This window comes from Silurus aristotelis (genome assembly GCF_946808225.1).
Source record: "Silurus aristotelis genome assembly, chromosome: 12".
NCBI lineage: Eukaryota > Metazoa > Chordata > Actinopteri > Siluriformes > Siluridae > Silurus > Silurus aristotelis.
The window spans coordinates 8,407,713-8,430,957 of NC_139585.1; the positions used below are offsets into that span (position 1 = coordinate 8,407,713).

The 23,245-nt window shown below is 37.6% G+C and overlaps 1 protein-coding gene across 2 annotated transcripts in view; it reads left to right on the forward strand.

The window, feature by feature from the left end:
* ptprea (protein tyrosine phosphatase receptor type Ea) overlaps positions 1 to 23,245 on the forward strand; it is an 82,927-nt gene that overhangs the window by 9,876 nt on the left and 49,806 nt on the right. Inside the window, exon 1 of one of the 2 annotated variants that reach the window (XM_083556511.1) lies at positions 15,071 to 15,691. The exons of the other annotated variant lie outside the window; for it this stretch is intronic. The gene's annotated coding sequence lies outside the window, so the exon portion shown is untranslated. Of the gene's footprint in view, positions 1 to 15,070; positions 15,692 to 23,245 lie in introns of those variants that run through there. 2 annotated transcript variants of the gene reach the window in all.

Sequence of the window (23,245 nt, forward strand, 5' to 3'; positions counted from 1 at the left end):
AAAAACTAAAAAGCAGAAAGCCTTATGTAATGAAGACTTTCCCATCGTGGAAAACCTACTGACCAATACAAAGGATGGACACTGGAGACTCCTTCCATAAACAAACATTTAATACATCTTTTCAGTCTTTCAATTATTATAATAAAGGATGACATATTTTTTCTGAGTTAAAAATCTATAATTTTTTATTATTTATATATATATATATATATATATATATATATATATATATATATGATGTTTTGGCTAAAATTAAGTAAAGCTATGTTCTGATTGGTAGAGACACAATGCTGTACAGGTACAATGCTGCCTATAGGGTATTTTATTTTTTATTGAGTGCAGTATTTTTTCTATCCTCCTGTCCTAGATGGTTTTTGCTCCAAATCCATGTGATGAGATGCATTAAAGTGAGGACTATGACATGAGATTTTACACATCTTGCTTTTATGATAATAAAAGTGAATTATTGCTATAAATAGAGGCCCTTTTAAGGTATTATTGATCTATGTGACTCTCAATTACAGTAAAATCTCTTTTTTTTTCACACTGTTGTAAATGAATGAATTTGACCAATCTATACTCTATTTTTTTCTTGCATTACATTATCTTTTGTGATTCTGCGGTGTCAGGAAACATTACAGCGCTCATAATTCTCCACTATTCTGAAGGCCCCCAGCTGTCCCCTTGCAACCCTCTAACACAATTTTCAGCCATATGAAACATCAAGGGAACTGCCACTGCTGATTTACGGGTTCTTATGACTAATTTCCACTTCTGTACGCTCCATTCATCGGGCCTTAACAGCCTCTGCATTATGTTAACACGTTTTTTTCTCAGTGTTTTATTTTTACTTGCATTTCGCTTGTCATTTAATATAAATTTCTTCACTTCTACTCCAATTACAGTATTGATTATTTTGCAATATATCACGGTTCACTTTGCTGTCTGTTTGTTCTCCGTCTATGTTTAATATATACATATGTTATACATAGGTTTTATAACTATACATAAGTATTCTGTGTGTAGAATGTTCAGAAAGAGAGGACAAAGCAGGCAAGAAAAAAGAGATATAAGCTTATAGCTTTTTTTGGTGCAAATGAGTCAGTTTTTTTTATGTTGTTTAATGAACAATCCCTTTTTTTGGACAATGTATCTAACTTTCAACACTTTCAATATTTTTTTTTTAAATAGGTTTGTCCTCTCTAACAATGTGTAGCTTTTAATGCTGGTAATTTTTTTTAACTGCACCAGAAATATGTACATGTTCTCTGTTACCAAATCTAACCGTAGTGCTGGTTCAGCATTCCTTGTTTGCCATATTACACGGAGCCTGGCCATCCCATCTTTCTCGTGCTTAATATATATGCTTTAGTCACCAGTGTATTGCCGGGATTTTTGCTGATTTGACAGATGAGTTGTGAATCTCTCTTGCTGAGATGCCGATGCAATCACTTCCACTATTAATAGTATGCTACAGTAGACAGGACACAGAGAGAGAGAGAAAGGATGTGAGAAAGAGAGAGAAAGAGAGAGAGAGAGAGAAAGAGAAAAGGATGGAAAGGGAGAGGGAACATCACTCATGTGCTGTTTATCCCTTGTGAATGTGAAGTGATGGGATTGTCCTTCCATGTATGCTCCCACTCATATCTTCATTTCATAGCAGATTTATGTTCATGCTGGTGCAGCTTAGGCCACAGGGTTTGCAACCACACACACACACACACACACACACACACACACACACACACACACACACACACACACACACACACACGCGGGTGCTGATTATTTCTTTACTTCATAGGCTGATTAGTGTAATACTAAGAGATGATAAGGATGGAGTTTTTGCTATTTTTAAGGAAAAACATTTCGTCAGTATGGGCTGTAATATTTTACCATTAATCTACTGTGCAGGTGCATAGAAAAATGGTTACATACATATGTGTAGTATAAAGTATGAGCAACCATTTAAAAAGGTTTATATCATAATAATGCATTGTAGTCAGTTCTTTAACACAGTGTTTCCTTACCTGTAGCTGTCCCATGTCGGAAATGGCACCCTACTACATTTTCTAGTATTTTCTACAAAATTCAAAGTGTATTATGTTTTTTCTTGGTTGCATTTTTGGGATGCAACCAAGTAAACAATTTGGTGCATTATGGAATTCTAAAATGGTTTTCGGCTATTCTATAGTATAATTTCACCAGTGACAGGCCGTGCATTTTACAGCTAAGCCTGCAGTGGTTTCCTTCCCGAATCAATCCACATATTAATACCATAATTATGACACCACAGCTATATAAACCATCATTATTATAGAGAAATACAGTATAAGAGAGCACTGCATCACAGAAAGGTATTTCATGCAGTGAAAATGAATGACTTTACTAAAGCAAGAACCTCAATTAACACAATTCAACACGTTTCCTTTCACTGCAGCCACATACATCATACATCATCTCTAGGAAAAGCATCAATATTAACCTCTTAAAACGACCCTGTGTGTTTTTGTGCATTACGGTTTTTATAGAGATTTGAAATAAGGTCAGATTTTTTGTTTTTTATGCAAATTATACAGGAATTAATTAACTACATTTAATTAAAAGTATAAATGGTTATTCTTTTGAACTGCTTTTGAACTATTTTGGCTGACCTTTCCTCAATATGTCCAACTTTTCTTGAAAAGTGAACTTGTGCGGTTTGCTACAGATGCGGTTTGCGATCTCTGGCTAGTGCGTTGTCCGACAATCCAATCAAAAGACGTGAAAATGCTGAATTACACATTATTTTTAAATGACAAACTTGCTTAATTAATGTTTAATATGGCAAATAGATTACCCCTGTCATGCACATTTGTCGCCAACAGTGTTAGACACCAGTGTAATCAAAATGGAACATAATCAGATTTGCTCAGAATACACAGATCTCACCTTTCTATTTCAGTGTCATTCTGATAGCACCTTTGTTGGCAAGTTTACAACACTGGGTGTTACTTTCTCTATCACATATATGATATGTTTTGTGTCAGTGAAAAAATATAAGTGGATTAAATCATTTGTCATCCTGACACTGATCCAGCATTTCAGGCTTGACTTGGCTTTGATATTAATACCTGGTATATAGTTGCATTGCTGTTTTTTGTCTTATATGACATTTACTGTAATCTTGTTAAAAAAATGAGAAAGTATAATTTGATACTGTGGTATGTTATGACTTAATGTGCTTATTTTAGTGTGTGACAGACTGAATCAGATATTGGTGTTTATCGGCGGATCTCTCCTACTATAAATATTTCATATCGTTTCATCTTCGCTGTAGCTTGTATGAAGACAGAAGATTGTATAGTAAAGCATCAATAAATTTATAAAAAGAGCATTAAACTCATATTCAAAAGTTGAGAACAATGATAGTCTGGCTGCAGTAAAAAAAGTTAATTTGTGAGGGGTGAGTTGTAAGTTGTAACCAAAAATTAGTGCAAGTGGAAGTAGAAGCAGGAAAAATGGACAATTGTAAGGATTTGAGTGAGTTTGACAAGGGCCAAATTGTGATGTCTAGACGACTGGGTCAGGGCATCTCCAAAACTGCAGCTCTTGTGGGATGTTCCCAGGCTGCAGTGGTCAGTGTCTATTAAACGTGCTTCAAGGAAGGAACAGTGGTGAACTGGCAACAGGGTCATAGTTGGCCAAGGCTCATTGTTGCATGTAGGGCACAAAGACTGGATGTGTGGTTTAATCCAACAGATGAGCTGCTGTAGTTCAAATTGCTGAAAAAGTTAATGCTGTTCTTTCTCGACAAGACAGAACTGTTCTGGCATCAAAAGAAGGACCAAAACAATATTAGGCAGGTGGTCATAATGTTATCCCTGATTAGTGTATATGAGACCTAATAGTCATTTTTTAGGCTTGCAGATCTCAGGCATACATATCCCAATTTTTTTGCTCAATTTTCATGGTTATTAGCAAGTACATGGGAAATGTTGGTTCATACATTTATTACAACTACAGTATATAAATTGGGAAAGATATGGCAAATTTGACTTATCATGGGATCAGGTGAGTTCAGATTAGCACCTCATATGGCATCTTTTTCCATGTACTGGCTAATACTAGCATAGTATGATAGTATTAGCCAATACATGACACTGATTTACTCAGTCTCTCACTTTATCATGGTCAGGGTCTTGGTGGATCAGGCACAAGGCCTGAATGCAAGGTGGGAATACTTTTATTTTTTCTACATTTATCTCCATGCTTAAATAAATCAATCGGTCTATTCTACAATACATCTGGCTTTTATTATTAATGTTATTGCATCATATGGTGCAGTGTTAAGTGCTTCAGCATATTAAGATTCTGAGGAAGTTCGATCAGATACAGGTGTGTAAAATGAGGGGGAGAAATAAATCCTGCAGCAGTGCAGTGCTTTGGGAGAATTGCTTTCCCTTGCTTTAACAAAGATTCAACAGCACATAGAGCGATAGCATCAAATTGCTTTCAGGCGTAGAAATGGCAAAAATGGTCATGGAATGTGTGGAAATAAGCATACCAAATTATCTGTTTTCTTTTTAAGATGCTTATACATCTATGGCTGTGATTGTGATTTGAACAGAAGCCTGTCAGAAGGGCCTTTCAGTTTTTCATGTTGCAGTGCAGGAGAGATACTGACCCTTGAAAACACTTCATTCATATTTACCTTGCTCAAACCGTTGTCAAAATCTGCATGTTTTTTTAATAGCTGACAAATTCTTTTCTTTGCTTATATTGATCATACAAATGCAATGCTTGGGAGGAAACTAGTGCACAACTTTGAGTTTTTCCTTCTAACCCTGTTTTCCTGGATGAGCAGAAGTAGTGTAACATGTCAAAGAAATAGCACAATCACAGTAATGATCTGAGTTCAGGCCTCCGTCTGTTTTTCTTCTCCGTGGGAAGGAGCAGGTGGTCATCTTTAAAAATCCCGCCTTTAAACAGTGTTTGTTGAGCATATCATCTTGGATCTGCTGTGCACATCTGGTGCTGGAGACAGAAAGACAAATAATTGGCAGTAGGCAGACATCTAACTGAAGAAAAAAAAAAAAACTTGTGAAGGAAAATGCATGCAAATGACAGCATATTTAATTGGAAACCTATTTCTGATGATTAAATTCTCACATTGTTCAGAGCTAGTAGTTTTATGTTTCTCTAAAGAATAAAATGGCAGATAAGCCCATTGACATGTACATTTAAATTGCACAATGGTTAAGTTACATAGGTATTTTGAACCTTCTGATATAAACGGACACCCCAGAAGCCCTGTTGTTGGTTAAGCTTTAGCAGCTAACCAAATGCAAACATTAAATATAACATAGCATGGCATAACACGGCATGGTTGTAATTCTAGCCCTGATGTTATAAGCCATCTGTCCTTTACATTCTTTATTATAAGGAATGGCTGACATGAAAAGGTCACTCCTTAATGGTGACTTCTGAGTAATGGTCTGGGGTTCCCTAATGGCACATTATTACTTATCAAAACAGTTAAAATGTCAGGAGAAGGCTAGGAAAAAGCTATTTCATCCCACTATACCCACTATACTATACTACAATACACTATACTATAAAAGCTGCTTTTAAATATAAGTAGTATATGCTAAGTTTTATATTCTCTTAACTCAGTTTAATTTTATTTCTACAACACTATAAAAAGTAGGCATGCAAATCTAGATAAAAAATTAGTAAGGCAGAGATCACTGTGGCAAAGAAAGTAGGGTATGGGAATAAAAAACATTATCTTCTCAAGTTAAATTTGTATTGCGTTTCGTGAAATAAGGTTGAAAAGTCTGTGGATGACTAGAGTATTGTTAATAAGTGTCTGAGATAATATGTGAACAATAGTACCTGTGATAGCATTTTGCATATTTCTTTTCATATGGTAAAATGGGTTAGCGTTGTATTCAGGTCATGTGTCTTAATTATAATGAAAAATGTAAAATATTTACATTAAAGTGAAACACTTCTTCAGAAGGTATAAGCAGGAAGGAAAAAGAAAGGATAACATCTAATTTCCTGAGCAATAGATACTGTAGACACACCCCAAACCCTCTCACATGTGATGTGCAGCATATGTTGCAGTGGGAAAGCAACATTTTTTTTTTAAAAAAAAAAAAGCTCAGTAAAATGTGACTCTTACTTGCGTGGAGAGCCAAACCGCAAGTCATGTGAAACATTTCTTAAATCGCTACACTTCAATGAAGAGAATTGCAATCAATAAAAAGAGCCACTAAAATGTTACCATATCACACTGGTTCTGAATGCGATTGAGCCTGAAACTACATATGCTTACTACTGCGGTTGCATCTCTGGGTTTAATGATGTATTTTGTATGCAGAGCTTGTCAGTTTAGGTTTTAGTGATCTTCTTTGGGTGCCAAAATAACAGCCTGGAACAGTACTGTCTCTCATTGATGCTTCATGCTGCAGTCACTGCAAATCATTAAATGGTTGTTTATGTGATGAGTGAATGATATGTGTGGATATCATTGATCAAAAATGAGGACTTACTGAAGTATAAGTCTCAGTAGGTGTGTCTGTGTGTGTGTGTGTGTGCGTGTGTGTGTGTGTGTTTGTGTGTTGTCCATTTTAGCATTCTGAGCAAAAATGTAATTTTGTCAGTTCACACTGGGTTTTTACTTCTGTTGCACTTACAAAGCATATTTTTTCACCATATGTCTAATACTCTGTCATATACTAAGATTGTTGACTTAACAATTGTCACAGTGGATTTTGATTTTATTGGATGTTAATGGGAGAAACTGAAGCTTAGGTTTGCTATATTGAGATAAAATATGATCATATACACTCACCAAAACACTTTATTAGGAACAACAGTACATATATTAAGTTTGTAATCTTGCTTACCAGTGTAGATTTATTCATTGCTAGAGACTCAAAGCACTTTTGTACGTCGCTCTGTATAAGGGCATCTGCTAAATGCCACAAATGTAAATCCCAAGATTAATGCTTTTATCCAATCAGCCAATCACCTGGTATGAGAAAAATGTATAAAACCTTGAAGATACTTGTCAGTTAATGTGATCATAGGAATTTTTATTTTGGCATGGTTGTAGGTGGCAGACGGGCTGCTTTGAATATTTAATAAACTGCTGATTTCCTATGCTTTTCACACGAGTCTCTTACATTTACACAGAATAGTGTAATAAACAAAAATCATTCATTGAGTGGCAGTTCTGCCAGTAGGAAAACCTTGTGAATTAGGAAAAGAGCAATGGATGTTGTGAGCTGACAGGAAGCCTATAACAACTGCTGCAATTATGTGATGTAATCATGTCAACATGGACCAGAATTTCAAATGTTTGTGCTACATAATATAGTTTTTAGAACATCATTGTGGGACACACCAAGCAGTAAGAATATATAGTACTGAATTGGAAGAAGTTTAAGATTTTGCCTAGCAATATTAGAATGGCTTTAATATAATAGGTTTTATAATATACATACACACACATACAGACCGTCTCTTGGTTATGTATGTAACCCTGCTTCCCTGAGGGAACGAGATGCTGCATCAACAATGCTAATGCACCTTTAGGATGGAAGAAGACAACCCTTTGGCAAACTGTTCTTGAATAAATACCAGCACTGGGCCAACTGGGAAATTAACTGGGTCTAAGTGGTGACCTACACACCATGAGGGGGCACAGCTCTTAGCCACTGGTCTCTCGGCAGAGGTTGTAAAGAACATTCTCCAAACCACAGCCTCCACAGCTCAGGGGCGGGGGTGAAGCAAAGGGTCGGACTGGCCAGCACGGGGCTACCAGGAGGAGATGGACTCTATCCTGGCGAACTCTCTCCAGAACTCCCAGGAGCAGCGCTACAGGGGGAAAAGCATACAGGTGGAGCCTCGGCCATGCCTGTACCATGGCGTCCAGCCCAAAATGGGCTGGTTGAGTAAGGGAGAACCAGAAGGTACAGTGCCTCCATTCAGAGGGTACAGAGCCTCCATTCCCTGGTCCTCGGCCCTTGCCTTGAAAAGGCATCTGCTCCTTAATTCAACCGCCCCTGGATGAACTGTGTAGTGCTCTCAGTGAGAGCAGCTTCCCTTGGGCCCACAGAAGGATCTGTCACACCAGCTTGTAAATGGGGCAAGAGCGCAGACCTTGATTGTGCGGAGTGGGTTGCCCTTTTGGGAGAACCCTCTGTCCCAGAAGCCACCACTGCATGGGTTGCATGTATAGGAGGCCAAGTGGCACCATGCCTCTGCCATAAGACCCAGCAGTCTTTAAAACTGCTTCACAGTGAGTAGCTAGCTCTTGATGGTCGTGAGGATAGACTCAACTCATGCAGGAGACAGCTGCGCCCGTATAACGGTCTCCTGCACGAGTAGAGTTGATAGGTGGTTCTCTGTAGCGGAGAAAGTAAACTTTTCTTGGTGTTCAGTCTTAACCCCAATTCCTTCATATGGGCGAGAATGACATCTCGGGTTGGCAGGTTAATATCAACCAGTTGTCGATATAGTTCAGGATGTGGAAGCCCCGGAGTCTCAGAGGAGCCACTTTGGGAAGGTGCATGGTGAGAGTGCAGGGCCAAACGGAAGGACCTGATATTGGTAAGCTTCGGCCCCGAAAGCCAACCATTGTGTAGGAAGGATGGATACATGAAAATTAGCGTTCTTTAGATTTATAAAGCATTTATAGACCATGATTTGGGACATGACCTGTTTTAGGGTAAGTATCTTGAACCTGAGTCCCAATATAGAGCGTTTCAGCTGACATAGATCTAAAATGGGACGCAGCCCCCCCATCCAGCGAGAAAACGCTGGAACACTGGCGACGTCCAGCAGGACGGCTATATCCCTGTCAGACAAATCTGACAGGGTAAGCCAGAGGTGTCTCTGTGTAGAGACCAGAGGCCGGTCTGTAGCACAACGCAGCTCTATAACCCCATCACTGCCCGTTGGCATTCCCTATTCGAAATCTCGCAGCAGGTCGGCCTTATAAGCCTGTAACACAGCCATGGTGCACAGGCATAATGGTGTAAGCCTTGCCCACCAAAGCCGAGGTAGTCCTCAGAGGCTTGGTGGGCAGTACCAGGGCCTTAAGGGACGATGCAGCACCTGGGAAGAGATAGCCAGCCAGCATCTCTTCAACCCGGGGCATGGTTTCCACAACCACACTACTTCAGGCCTACTACATTAGCATAGAGAGAAATGTTGGGGCTGAAGGGGTGGGCCGAATAAGGGTTATTCCATGACCTGGTCACCTCAGTGCTTGGGAAAAAAGGCAAACTCCGGAGTGAAAGCAGTGATGTCGTTTGCAGGAAATGTTCGTAACTGGCTAGGCGATATCCAGCTTGGCTAGAGCCCAAGTCACTACCTCCAACAGCTCCTTGAACTGAACTGGCTGTGGGGGCGTATCCTCTATGGGATCGCTGGCGTCCATCCCATCTCCCTCCTCGGAGGAAGAGAGGTGGAGCGTGACCTAGAGACGACCGAGCATGCACCGACCCTAAGCAATCTACACACAAGCCTGAAAGCCTGCTTGCCTTTATATTGCCTTTCCATTTTCATTTAGATTTTTATTTTTTTTACCGACTTACCAATACCTGCGACAAAAACAGACACACACAGAGCACTTCCTGAAAAAACAGAAGCTAGTGCTGTCTCCATGGCATGTGTTCTTACAGCTTCCTGGTCGTGACATCACCCCGCTGGTGACGTCTCGCTATTCTGTTGGAACGATTACATACGCGGAAACGTGGAAGTGTTCCCAAAGCGTTGTTGACGCTTTCTGTCAAGTTCCTGTAAGGGAAACACACACACAAACACTGAGTATATTCGAAAGCAAGGGTAAAGATATCAGCTTGATGCATCGCTCTATTCTGTCAGTGTTAATGATTGTAGAAGTTCTTTTTTTATACATTTATATTATGAACCTTTCCTGAGAGTGAGTTGACAGGATAATTTTAAACATGGCTTCTACAGAAACAGTGGCCTTGAAGCATCCAAGAAAAAGAGACTCAACTCATGACCTTTCGAAGCTCTCCAAATTCCAAATGATTTTCTGTCATCTTTGTTCAGGCCAATAGATCAAGCTGCCTGCGGGAAAGGAAGCCCATCTAACCTCCACCCTATACGCACGCACACTCAGACAAATGATAACCACGCTATTCTGCTTCTGCCAGTGCTTGTTTACATTTTAAATTCCTCATTTAGGGTAGAAAAGGAGCCTGGGTTTGAAGGAACAACACATTAAAGCCTGCTATCAGCCCATCATATCATGACATTGAGCTCTCTCTCCTTCTCTGTCTCTTAGTTACTACTGTCTTTCTTATATTAGTCAGTTCCTGTTCAGAGGCCAAATAGTAGCACGATAAGGCCACAGACCACACTTCGGCTAACTCAATATCAAAAACAGAATGAATATCCCTGCCCATCTAGTTCAGAATTGACAACATTTTCATTGCAATGGATCTCATTATGTTTAGATGCTCTGTTTTGGCAGCTAACTCAATTACATTTAACTTCTCTGTTAAATGGATTCTCTTTAAAGACCTTAAATTAAATTACATCAAGTCATTGATGTGTGAAATCACTTTGATGAAGCAAGATTGTTAAAGATTTGCATCTTGTGCTATTTGGTTCTTTGTGTGATATTTTGGCAGTAACCCAGCAGTAAAAGTGTGTATAGCTCTAATAGAGTCTTTGAAGGAAAGCATGTCATAGTCCTATTTTCATTACGTGTGCCAAGTTGCAAATTATATCACCCATGTCGCTGACATAATAATAATAAAAAAGCACAGCACAGTGCTAATTAGTCGCTTAACAAGACAGGGCTAGTCCGCTGAAAATTGCTGGATCTTCCATTATGACCGCTTTGTTCAGAGTCAACCAAACTGTTTTCAAGGCGGCAGATTAGACCACATAAAAATCCTGAAAAAGCCAGTAACAAAACTATTATGTTAGAACTCCAGTATAGGAGTTTACTTTTGGTGACATAACTGCAGCCATGCAGTAGGGACACATATAGTGATATTAAAAACACAGTCTTTAACTGCTTACACAGTCTGCTGTCATCGTCAGATAAAAAGATTGCTCTGCTTGGCTCTGGATTGGACTTGAACAACAGTCTCATAGTTGGTCATGTACTGTCTATAATGATTTGTAGCATGTAAAATTAGTAATATGATACATTAATAGATTTACCACTATGGTAACAGCACACTAACAGAGCTGTAGAATATTTCCAGGCTTTTTGAAATGCTGCTGTCATGATCAGGATTAAATCAGACTGACTTGACAGTCTGACTGACAGTCATTTTTAAAGCCATTTAATTTTTCTTTTCACTTTCTATATTTATATTTAGAGACTAAGCTGTAAATTTATTAGCTTTTTAATCGGTGAGTTCAGTGAACCAATTATATACTCCTAAGCTATATATTTTATTATTTTCTACTAACAGCAAACAGTTCTTTAGTCCTCAGCTCTGTGTTCTGTGTGTAGCTCTATGTTGTTTTATGTAGCACCAAGGTTTCTTGAGGATTGTTGTCTCATTTCACTGTGTACTACATCAGCTATATATGGTTGAAATAGGTTTCTTGACTTGACTCTTGACTTGTAGACAGGCTAAATGCTTATAAAATGTAGACAGTCTTTAGTTGTCACATATACTATATATTACAATACAGTGAAGCACATTTGTTTTTCTTTTTCGGGGGGGTTAGAGCACAGAGACCGCCATGAAACAACACGGCTGGAACAAAGAGGATTGAAGGCCTTGCCCAGTGGCAGCTTAGCAGTGCTGGGGCTTGAACCCAGGACCTTAACCACTGAGCCAAGACTTTTCTATCTTTTTTATAATTGATTACAAATTGACAATATTCAAATTCAAATTAATAGGTTTTCTGAAATTTGTAAAACAAATACAAAGAAATAAATCAAACCCTAAATAGGGCATCATAGAGTTACCAACTACACTGCGTTAGTGTGCAGAACTTCATACCACATACCACATATCATGAATTTGAAATTTGTATGATCTTTATGGAATGAAACAGCCAATTTATCTTTTATACTTTTTAGCTTGGACTCAACCACAAAGAGATGATTATTACTGTTATCAATATTTATGTTACTATTATATGTTATTCTGACACTTTTAATGTGTTGTTTGTATTTCATTTATACCGTTTATGGTATTTGGAATATCATCATTTACTCTCCAAGACAAACTAGATTGAAAAAAAAACCTATTTGTTTGAACATGTTTGTTCTATGACTGTTTAACAGTGTATTGTTTGGAACAGAAGTGGTGCTTTTGTTTTAATATAAAAGATTTTCTGGAAGTTCTGGAGTTCTGGAAACATGAACCTTTAGGTGAATACAGTTTATTGGTAGTGAAATGAAATCCTGTATATACAGAAAAAGGTGAAACAAACAAAAGAAACAAAGCTGTAACAAAGATGTAGCTTGTTTATTTTGTTGTTACTGTATCCTGAATGAAGACTATTAAACCAAAGGGCCAGCCTGTGTATATTACTTGCAAATTGTCTAATTACAAAGCAGGACTGTGATTTTTGTCCTGCTTGAGGGCTTTAAACACAAAGAAATCTTACAACTCCAGTGTCTTTTCATTTGTAAGGATCTGCTGAGGGAGGAGACAAGAAGTCATTTACTTATATAGTTCAGCCAATTCAGTGCCGGCTAACTATTGATATGTTTTTGGGAGGTAAGAAAAAAATGATAAACCCTGTGGAAATTCTCATGGACATGAGCAGTACATGCATAGAAACTACTACATATAACACTACAAGGTTGCAACACTATTCACTGGTTCACTGTACCAACCCTAGTTACTCTGATAATATTAATAATAAAGTAATGCATGGTATAAATCCAGGTTTCTCCCTCACTGTGGATAGTGTAGAAAACCTGTAACAGGCTAATGGTTGTTAATCTTCACAACCCTGATTCTCTGAGGGTTCTGTGGCCTCAGCATAGCCTCTAATCTCCTGTGACTGTGCTGGGATAGAGAGCTTCATTGTTTAAGGCTCGTCCTGTCAGCACAAAGCAACAACAATCGTTATTGTTTTTGGCACTTTCCTGTGGCAGCTGCTGTAGTAATCTGGCCCGGTTCAGGATTTCCATAATCCTGCTTCTGAATTAATGAGTGTCCAATCTGAATGGCATTTCTGACCTCCGCTCAGAGGAAAGTGTAGTGTCCAGATCACTGTATTTTTATTGATTTTTCCCTCTCAAACATACTTCAGGAGTATAAGGTTACAACTTGAGTACTCAGGCTTACTTAGGACTTTAATGATTGTTATAAAATACAAGTGTTTCTTACGGGGGCCGAGAAGTGCAAAACACATTAACAAATCAGAAAACAAAATAACAAATGCAAAAACAAATGAACAAATCCAAAAACAAAATAACAAATCCAAAAACAAAATAACAAATCCAAAAACAAAATAACAAATCCAAAAACAAATTAACAAATCCAAAAATAAAATAACAAATCCGAAAACACAAACAAATCCGAAAACACAACGACAATTCAGACAAACCGGAAAAGGTCGGTATAGTTTGTGAATGGAAACTTACCGATCATTGGAAGAGACACCTGTCATTCAAGATATACAGGAAGCATGAAATATTATAACCTTGTTTCTTGTACATGTGTAAATTTCTCCGTTTACTTTAAACTATTTTTTTATTTTAATTAGTCCACCTTTAAATATAAGAAAATAACAGAAGTAAACATTGGCAAGGAGAAAATGGAATTCATTTAACGCTACTTTGAGAAAGGACATTCATATGCAGTGATTTTAGAGATGCTACAGTATATCATGACATAAAGATTAGTTTGTACACTTTTACACATAAGTTCCATCTTTCTCCTGCCACAGACTTTTGTACTTCCTGTATATCCTGAATGACAGGTGTCTTGTCCAATGATCGATAAGTGTTTTCATTTGCAAACTGTATCTACCTTTTCCGGTTTGTCTGAATTGTCATGTTTTCGGATTGAAGAAGATTCGGATATCTTCTGTATTGGTTATTTTGTTTTCGGACTTGTTAATTTGTTTTTGCATTTGTTATTTTGTTTTCGGATTTGTTCATTTGTTTTTTTTGCATTTGTTATTTTGTTTTCGGATTTGTTATTGTGTATTCTAATTTGTTCATTTGTTTTCTGATTTGTTAATGTATTTTGCACTTCTCGGCCACCGTAGATTCTGGAACTATAGAAAATGCAGAGTGATGATTTTGGTGGCTAGAGGGATTTTCCCACTCTCTCAGATGGACATACATGAAGGTCTAAACATAACTAAGCATGAAAAGGCTATTATGAAACGCACGTTTAAAATTTTTTTTGTTTGACATGACTGTTGCATGTCAATTCTGTGCCACAGACAAGTGGATGATCTATTTGACGAAGACTTTATTAGTGAATTCAAATGGATTTTCAGGTTTGCTTTGAATCAGAAGTTTATTATGACTTCTAGAACAGCATTAAAAAACAGATCAATAAAATGGCAAATGAAAGTGTAAAGGTGCAGTTTGCAATATTTATTCAGAATGTGTAGGCGTGTTGTAATCATGCCAATTTCAAAAACATGCTTACAAAATGTATTTGCAATAGTGCTGTGCAGTATATATGGCTTGTTTCATTTAAGACTTCTGTTTATTAAGGATTGTTGTTCCAGCCCAGAAATTATTACCATCTATGGCTATGAAAACCAACCCCTAGAACTTGCCCAAATAAAGGGGTGAAGGTCATGACAGTGTGTTCATTTCCAATGTAATTTGCCTTGCAGGCAGCAGAGGGCTAAAAAATTACATACTGCTCCTTTAAAATGACCCTTAAATGCTTTAGGGACACCAGAGTAGCAACAGCATATACTGAGTGTGAACTAATCCAAATGGGCAGGCATCAAGCAGAGTAGTCAAGCAGATAATAAACAAGGTTGCTGAAGAATGCAATTATTGCATGTTTCGATTGGCTGGCCTCATTTGCATGGTCCTCTCTCGATCTCTCTCTCTCTCTCTCCTTCTCTCTCTCCCATATTCACGTCTAGACGCTATGAGGCTGTGGATGGCCTTAGGTGGAAGCTGTGCAGACTCGCTGAATTGTGCTTTATTATCGGGAAGGATCAGTTGAGGGTTTGTTGTCTCCAGGATGCGGAGGTGGAAGCTGCACTCCTTTCAGGACTGAATAAATAACAACCAAACAAAGGCTGCTTTCACAGCTTTCGGGCGTTCTGAGTTACAGAGCAGTCAAAAGAGGAGAAGGAGAAGAAGAACCTTCTAAAAAGCAAGTGAAAGAAGGAACTTGATCATTTGCAGCATTTACAAGGGCCAGATGTTGTCAAACTTTCTGAAAACAGAAACCTTTTACAGGAAATACAATCTATCACACTTCAGGGTCAGCTATTTTTTTTCAGTGTGTCTGATTGTGGATAAATAAGGCTAGTAGTTCCTGGTGGTGTTTTATTTTACCTGCAACGCAGACAAGCTAATACAAACATTTGAAAAATATGATAAAGTATCATTGCATCAAGAAGAGACAGGCACCTGCGTCCCCAGCACCCCTTCAGCTAACCTGTATGATTAATCCGGCAGAAATATATACAAGGCAGAGAGCGGTAAGAGTAACCATGGTAGTGGGGTTGCTAAGCTACATGAGAACATGAAAAGGTGAGGAATTTCTCACACACAGGAAATGAGTGCCATGTCAGCCTTCATATGTGTGTATTTTATGTCTGATCAGCATCCAGAATGCTGTTTTGACCTGATGACATGTATGCAACCACATGTTGTCTGTAGAATATAAGAGCTTCATGTAAGGAGAGATGCATAGATTCTGCTTTTTTTTTTTTTGTATGCACGCTTGTCCACATATATTTTCCCTTTTGATTTGGCCAATCTTTATATGCAGGTCCAATACTTTTAGCAACATTTTCTTTAGATTATAAAGGGGTAAGGGATGCTGGAAGTATAGGGTTAGGGTTAGGGTTATAGTCTGTCCAGATAAAAAGTGAATAGTGGATGCATTTGCTAGCCAACAAGGCAAATGAAAACACAAGTGTGTTGACCACTATGTTTTAGTTGCCTTGATTTTTGTTTTTTTGTTAGTGTTTTAAGTTCCTTATTGCAAGGAGGACTAAGCAGATCGAAGTAGTGCAGGGTTGTGCAGCACTGTGTTACATCAACAAGCTATTGACTAATGTTTCAGCTATCAACTCTGGTGTTCTGTTCATATTTTACATGCTAAAGATTTTATTTAGGGGTTTATTACCTAGGTGATTAAAAACAGAAGAGTTATAATGCCACTTTGCTTTCAATTCTGCTCAGTTTCTTGTAAGTTTCTGCTTGCTGTAAATGTAAATGTTCTAAAGAGTTCATCATTCATGCATGCCATTTAATTAGCCAACTGATCTTTAACCAGTCGACTTTGGAATGAGCAGGATGATCTTTAGAAGCAGTATCAAGAAATTATGTATCACACCCCCTTAAGTACATTATCATTAAACATGGCTTACATACGGTATCAAATGGAAATAGTACAAAAGTATTATAAAAACCTGTGTTCTAGACAGCCTTGTCTACTTAGGAATCAGTTCTCATATTCTTTGTGTAGTTTCTTTCACTCTAGCCTGAGCCTAATCTCTTATCAGCTTTAAGACCACTATTCATCCACCTAACTCAATACTTTCCTGGCAGATATGTAACTATTCCCTGAAAGGTATCAGGGCTTTAGGACAAATTAGCAGTTTTGTGTGAACTAAACCTGTCTTTAGAAGGACAGACAATGCCACTGAACTTAGTCTAAACCTACTTGTGCTTGCTAATGCACAATGAAAAATAGCTTGGTGTTTAATCTGTAGGTGACTGCAAATCACCTGCTCACTACTGAAACCCCTATGATTCGAGGGTCTATGCTGAGTGTGTTGTTAAGAGAAAGTAAATGACAGCATGTTGTAACTTCTTTTATAACAAGGAAGACAGTATTATGTTATTTCTCCCCGTATAAAGAAGACTTACTCTGTTTCTACTAATGTGAGAAACTCTTAGCAGACTAAATTTAAATGCTCATTCCTTCGACTACAAACACCTTGGTTACACACAGGAAGTAATGTCATGCGTCTCTGTAATTCTGATTCATCAGAGAGACCTGGCATCATTCAGACCTGGGAGACCTGAGCATTTCATACAGGAATTTTCTTTCTTTTACAATAGATTGGTATCTCTATTAATATTTAACATCAGAAACACTAAAAAAACGAGTTTAACCTTGACCTCTATAATTGTATGCTGGAGGGCTTTCTTTATTATTCAATAGGGTGTTAGTGTATGCTTGGTTAGGTTTGTGTGTGCTACCCCGTGTTCTTTTTTGTGTTCAACATGTTCTCTGTATGTGTTCATGTGCACGCACAAATCATTGGCTGCATTTTAGAAAGATTCATTGTGGGTTGATGTTGGTAAATAATAACCAAGCGCATGAAACCGTTGGTGAAAATGAGAAGGATTGAAAATAAATAACAACCATACTCACTCACAGATTTTACAAACATTAAGTAAACTAGATGTCAGTTTTTCTAGTATGTAGTGCCTTTGTTTAGTAGACTCCAGCAGTCTGGGTTCATGTACAGTACTTAGAAATTCTTACTGTACACACGCACTATTTTCTATCTATCTATCTATCTATCTATCTATCTATCTATCTATCTATCTATCTATCTATCTATCTATCTATCTATCTATCTATCTACCCCCCCCCCCACTATTATTTTACATTATCACAATGTTAGCTGCATCAAGGTGGTACACTTTTAAAAGGTGAAAACAAAACTCTAGAAATAGGTTTTACAAGATAGAAAATGAAAAAAATAGCATAAAGATATGGTTTCCTCTTTACTACATGCAAGAGAGAGAGAGCTCAGTAGGTGAATTCCAATGTTTCTCAACAGTCTGATGTTATCAGCAAACGTTCTGCTTAGTCTGGCTACAGGCCATCATGGAGCCTGAATAAATGCCAGGATGGAGAGAAAAGGATAAGAGAGAGAGAAAGAGAAAGAGAAACAGACAACAAAGTATAGGTCATGTCTCATTCTTGACTAAGTGAACCTTGACGAGTGGCTCCAAAGCCTGTTCACATTCTTTTCTGGGTTTTTTTTCTGCCTTTTGTATCATTCCTTCTTTACCAGCTTTTCCTCTCAAACTTCGGGACTGTACTGTCGGTAAACAGGGTTTATTTGAATTCGGCTCGACTACATCAGCTGTCTGGTGCTTCTTTTCCAAAAGCCTCTTCTGATTAATAACTCACACTTGGCATCATCAAATCCCCTCCTGATTAAATGCTTAACATCTCCAGGAAGTGGATTCATCAGCTAAGTGTTTTCAGCATTCAAGTTAACAAATATAAAGTGGGGGAATCAGCACAGTCATTTCTTTCGGCTTCTCCCATTAGGGGTCGCCACAGCGGATCATCCGTATTCGTGATCCGCATGCTCGACTTGGAGCATGTTTTACGCTGGATGCCCTTCCTAAAGCAACCCTTCCCATTTATCCGGGCTTGGGACCGGCACTAAGAGTGCACTGGCTTGTGCAACCTTAATGGCTGGGTTTGGTTCCACAATAATTACCAGAGGGAATTTTTCTCAGTGGTGTGGTTTTATGACACATTGTAAGAACATGTTCAATTATTGGGACTATATTTCAAAGATTCTTTTGATTTTGGATAATTTTACGTGTTCCTAGGTATGAATATTGCATTGGTGTATTAGCACAGGCTTATAAAGGCATACAGTTGTGTGCAGTATATGACTCTTTAAGGGCAGAATTTGATCTGTAATATACTGATTTAACTTTTATTGATTGGCAATATGATGCAGATACCAGAGATTCAGAGTATACTAAAAACAAATCCGATACTGATGTTTTCATAGAAACTAAACCCGGTCTGCAAGATACTTTGTGGTGAACAATACCACATAGCTTCATGTCATAAAGTATAAAAATATACCAAATCTGATCTGCAGTCAACACAGGGCATACTGATAGATAATATTTAGTTTTGGGTTGGTACATTAATTAAATATATATAGCTTTTCTTCTGAAATCTGACCCGAAGGGGAATTAAAATGCAAAAGATACATGGTCTTGAATGGTCTAGTATATGACGGATGTTGCGGAAAATGTTATCCGATCACCTGGCAGGAGCAAAATGCATAAAATTGCACAGTCGTCCTCACATCAAACATCAGTGATCTCAGGGGCTTAGGCATCATTTTTGTCAGACATGCTAGTTTGAATATTTCCAAAACTGATGATTTTCTGTAATTTTGACAGTTTAGAGTTTAACGGTTAGAGCGGTGCAAAAAACAAAACAAAACGCCCAGTCAGCATCAATTGATTGTTGCTGTGCCAGGCAGGAATGGACAGACTGGTTTGAGTTCACAGGGAGGCTCCAGTCACTCAAATGAACACTTTTTATAAACATGCTGAGCAGAAAAGCATTGCACTTGACTCTTTTCAATGAAATCTAAAGCTACATTGGGAACAGGGTTACAAAATTTTGCCAACAAAGCATTCACAATTTCATGGCTATCATGAATATCATCATATTATCATTATATTATTAATATGATAAGCAACTTTTGCCCCATCCTTGTTACATACAATTAATTGTATGCTAAAGTTTATGTCGCATTTATTTTCCACTTCATTTAAAAAAATTATGGACATGATGGATAGAGAAATATTCTTTATAATATATCTTCAAAATTCTTGTATTTGTGAGCAAACCCTTACATCATGGCCGCAGGAAGTGGGGGTGCTGGGGGTGCTGGGGGTGCTGCAGCACCCCCTATTGGCGAGAGAGAGATTTTTAAAAAATGTAGGCCTATTACAAATATTTTGCACAATTTATAAATTTCTTATGAATATTTTAGGAAATGATTTTGACACACGTAGGCTATTAAGTGTATTTTGGATTTTAATTTAGTTATTTTGATTATTTTAATTATATTGATTTTTCAAGTTAATTTGTAAAGCGCGTTTCACACGCGCGGGTGATTTTATTTTGGCTTTCTCTGGCAGCGCGCAAACATAGCCTAAATGCCTTGCCCTTGTGGAAGATAAAATTAGCTCTTCGTACCTTTTACAACAACATGAAGATATCAGAAAAAGAGATCGGTGGTCTCTTTCCTGCTCGTGTTCCACATCCCTCTCAAAGCGCAGAGCGGTAGGCTATAACGCGTCTTTGTGTGGAAATATAAAACTGTTTTTTTTTTTTTTCTTTAAATGGATTCAACTTTATTATATTATGTAAGTTACCAGTATTTACTGATATTTATTTCAATGCTTTACAGGCTTTAGTGTGTTGTTTCTTTGTTTTGTTTTTTTATTATTATTATTTCAAAACAACCCCCCAACCACCGCAACACCGCCGGTATTTGGTCCATTACCACCGCGGTGGTAAAAAAAAAAAAAGTGCCATCGTCACAGCCCTATGTTATTTTTTTAAATGTATTATAAATAGGCCCATAGGCTCACAGGTTTTTTTGTCAAAAAAATAAAAAATAAATAAATTCACAGCACCCCCTGTTCAAAATTACTTCCAGTGGCCCTGCCTTACATATACAATAATGATTATTATTTTTTGTACATTTTATGATAATGCAATAAAATACATAGTATTTTCATTGGAATAATGTTCCCCCTGTAGTAAATACAGGTTTTGGATGCTGCAAGGTTGTATGGTTGGTGGTGTGTTCTTCTGCACGTCAGGGTCTGGAACATTTGTCTGTCAGAAGATTTTCATCTATCTTGTCTTATGGAAGCTGCCACAGTGCTCTAATCTCAAAGACACAACCCTGGAGAGACAAAGCATTAACTTTTCCCTGGGATGCTCAGGTGACATCTGCTGTTGTGTGTTAAGGACAAGGAGCAATACAGTGTGTATGTACTTGTGCTCCTCTACAGAAATGAATCAGGGGTGGCAGGTGTGTGTGTGTGTGTGTGTGTGTGTGTGTGTGTGTGTGTGTGTGTGTGTGTGTGTGTGTGTTCTCGCATTTGAAAGAGCACACACAAGGATAGCTATTTTTAACCTCAAGGTAAAAAAATATAGGATATATATATATATATATATATATATATATATATATATATATATATACCGTGCTGTATATAACATTGTGTAGAATATAACCCAGTGTACAGAAAGCTGCTGATTTATGAGCTATTTTCTTCTGTTCTGTCAGTAAAAGTTTCATATCCTGTTCTTGTGCCCTCTTTTTCTAGTTTTCTTTCTTTAAGACGAATTAAATCTATTTCTCGAAAAGTCAGCTGACAGAGGATTCAGATGTACTGCACAACTACATTTATCTTGTCATCATGCATCTACACGTATGCTTCACACTTACCATGAAACCAGATAAACTAGATCTGGGATCAGGGGCACTTATCAGATTTCAGCAGATTTCTGACTCCGGGCTGGGAACTGGCATAGTGGACCAGGTGCAGGCGCCTGCCACAATGCCCACCTTTCTTCTGCTGTGGATTATTTGAGTTTGTGACTGCACTCATGGTCCAGCTGAGAGAGAAAAGACAGCGGAAGAGCGGAAACGAGCGATAAAGCATACAGAGTTCAGTCAAAGCACGCTGATAAAGACACCGGACAAATTAACGAAGTCCCGGCAGTGAATACGGGTGTTTAGTGACAGCGGATTTACATGGTTATAATCACAAGGTTTTTTTTTTTTATATCCAAATCAGTACAGTTCTTGAAGATAATTATGCATGATCAAGCAAGGTTGTTTCCCAAGGTTGTTCTTTTGTGATCTCTGAATACAGCATGGCAGCTGTATGTTAATTATATGGGTGGTAGTTAAAACGAGCAGTTACTTGTGTAGCATTTTCACAATGAAATGAGAACATACAGTATATTCAATTCAGAATGAATTTCAGAAAATTTGGAGAAAGTACGATCTGTGCATTTGGCGCATTTGGCAGGCACAGTTAGTGCTGGGATTTGCATTAGAGACTTTTCATTTAGAAGTCCAGCATCTTTTTCATCGAGCTACCACATCCCTAGCATAATATCAGAAAGATTATTTGCTTAAATTAGGGGTGACATCTAGCTACACAGTATTTATGATGACACCTTCACCCTTATCTTGTAGCAACTCCTAAATTCATAAACAATAAAAAAAAATCCAGTGAGTAAATAAAAGAGGTCAGAGTGAAATGACCAGACTGGTTTGAGAAAGTCTACAGTAACTTAAATATGCTAACCCTAAAACAACAATGTTTTCAAACACAGTGATTGAAAAAAAGCATCAAAATGCCGAACAACTTGAACCTGGAGGCTGCAGATGATCATGTCAGGTTCATAGGTTGTTTTAGCTCGATTACAATATCAGTAACATTAAATAAACTGCTCTCAATTACAGTTTGTATTGATATACAAAGCATATTTATGGCATAGGGAGTTGAATGCCTTAACCACTAAGTTTCCACCTCCCACATATATCAATGTACAGAATTATCCCACAAATTTATACTATAACATATACTATCAATATCATTATAAACTAGCATCATGTTACCAGTTTTTGATTTAGTCTTTAGACTTTTTGTTTTCTTATATAGGTTGAAATGTCTAAACATTCAGCTGGCAGGCTTGTATTCTTAACTAAACATACAGTAATTATGTATACAATACAATACGTTTGGAAAATACATTTGATGTATACATCAAAAAATAGGACAGAAAAACAAAAATAAAAAAAAAACATTAATTAATGAATAGTCTACAGGACTAAATAAAACAGATGTTTTTTTAAATTATTTCAAACAGACACATACATGCCAGATTGACAAATCTGGCATAAGAAAAAACATTCTATTAATAAAAACGGTTTTCATTGAACAGATCAATTAAAACTGGAGCATGGAAATTAGATCTTCTTGGGACAGAAACATGCCATGTGACTGGCTCTGATATTCTGAGATCCAGTAAGAAAATGAGGGGGACCTGGTCTGGTTTCAGAGTGTGCTTCTTCCAAATCAATCCCCAGGGGTTTAAGGAGAAGGAGTGAAACAATCAAACATAAATAAGAAGAATAATGACACACTCCAGGTCTGTCTGTGACTCGGGTTTGCCACATTTCAGCTCTGTACTCTGCAGCCTAATCACCCTAAAGACTAAATACAAAATGTATCACTATAATAGATTTGTAAAAAAAA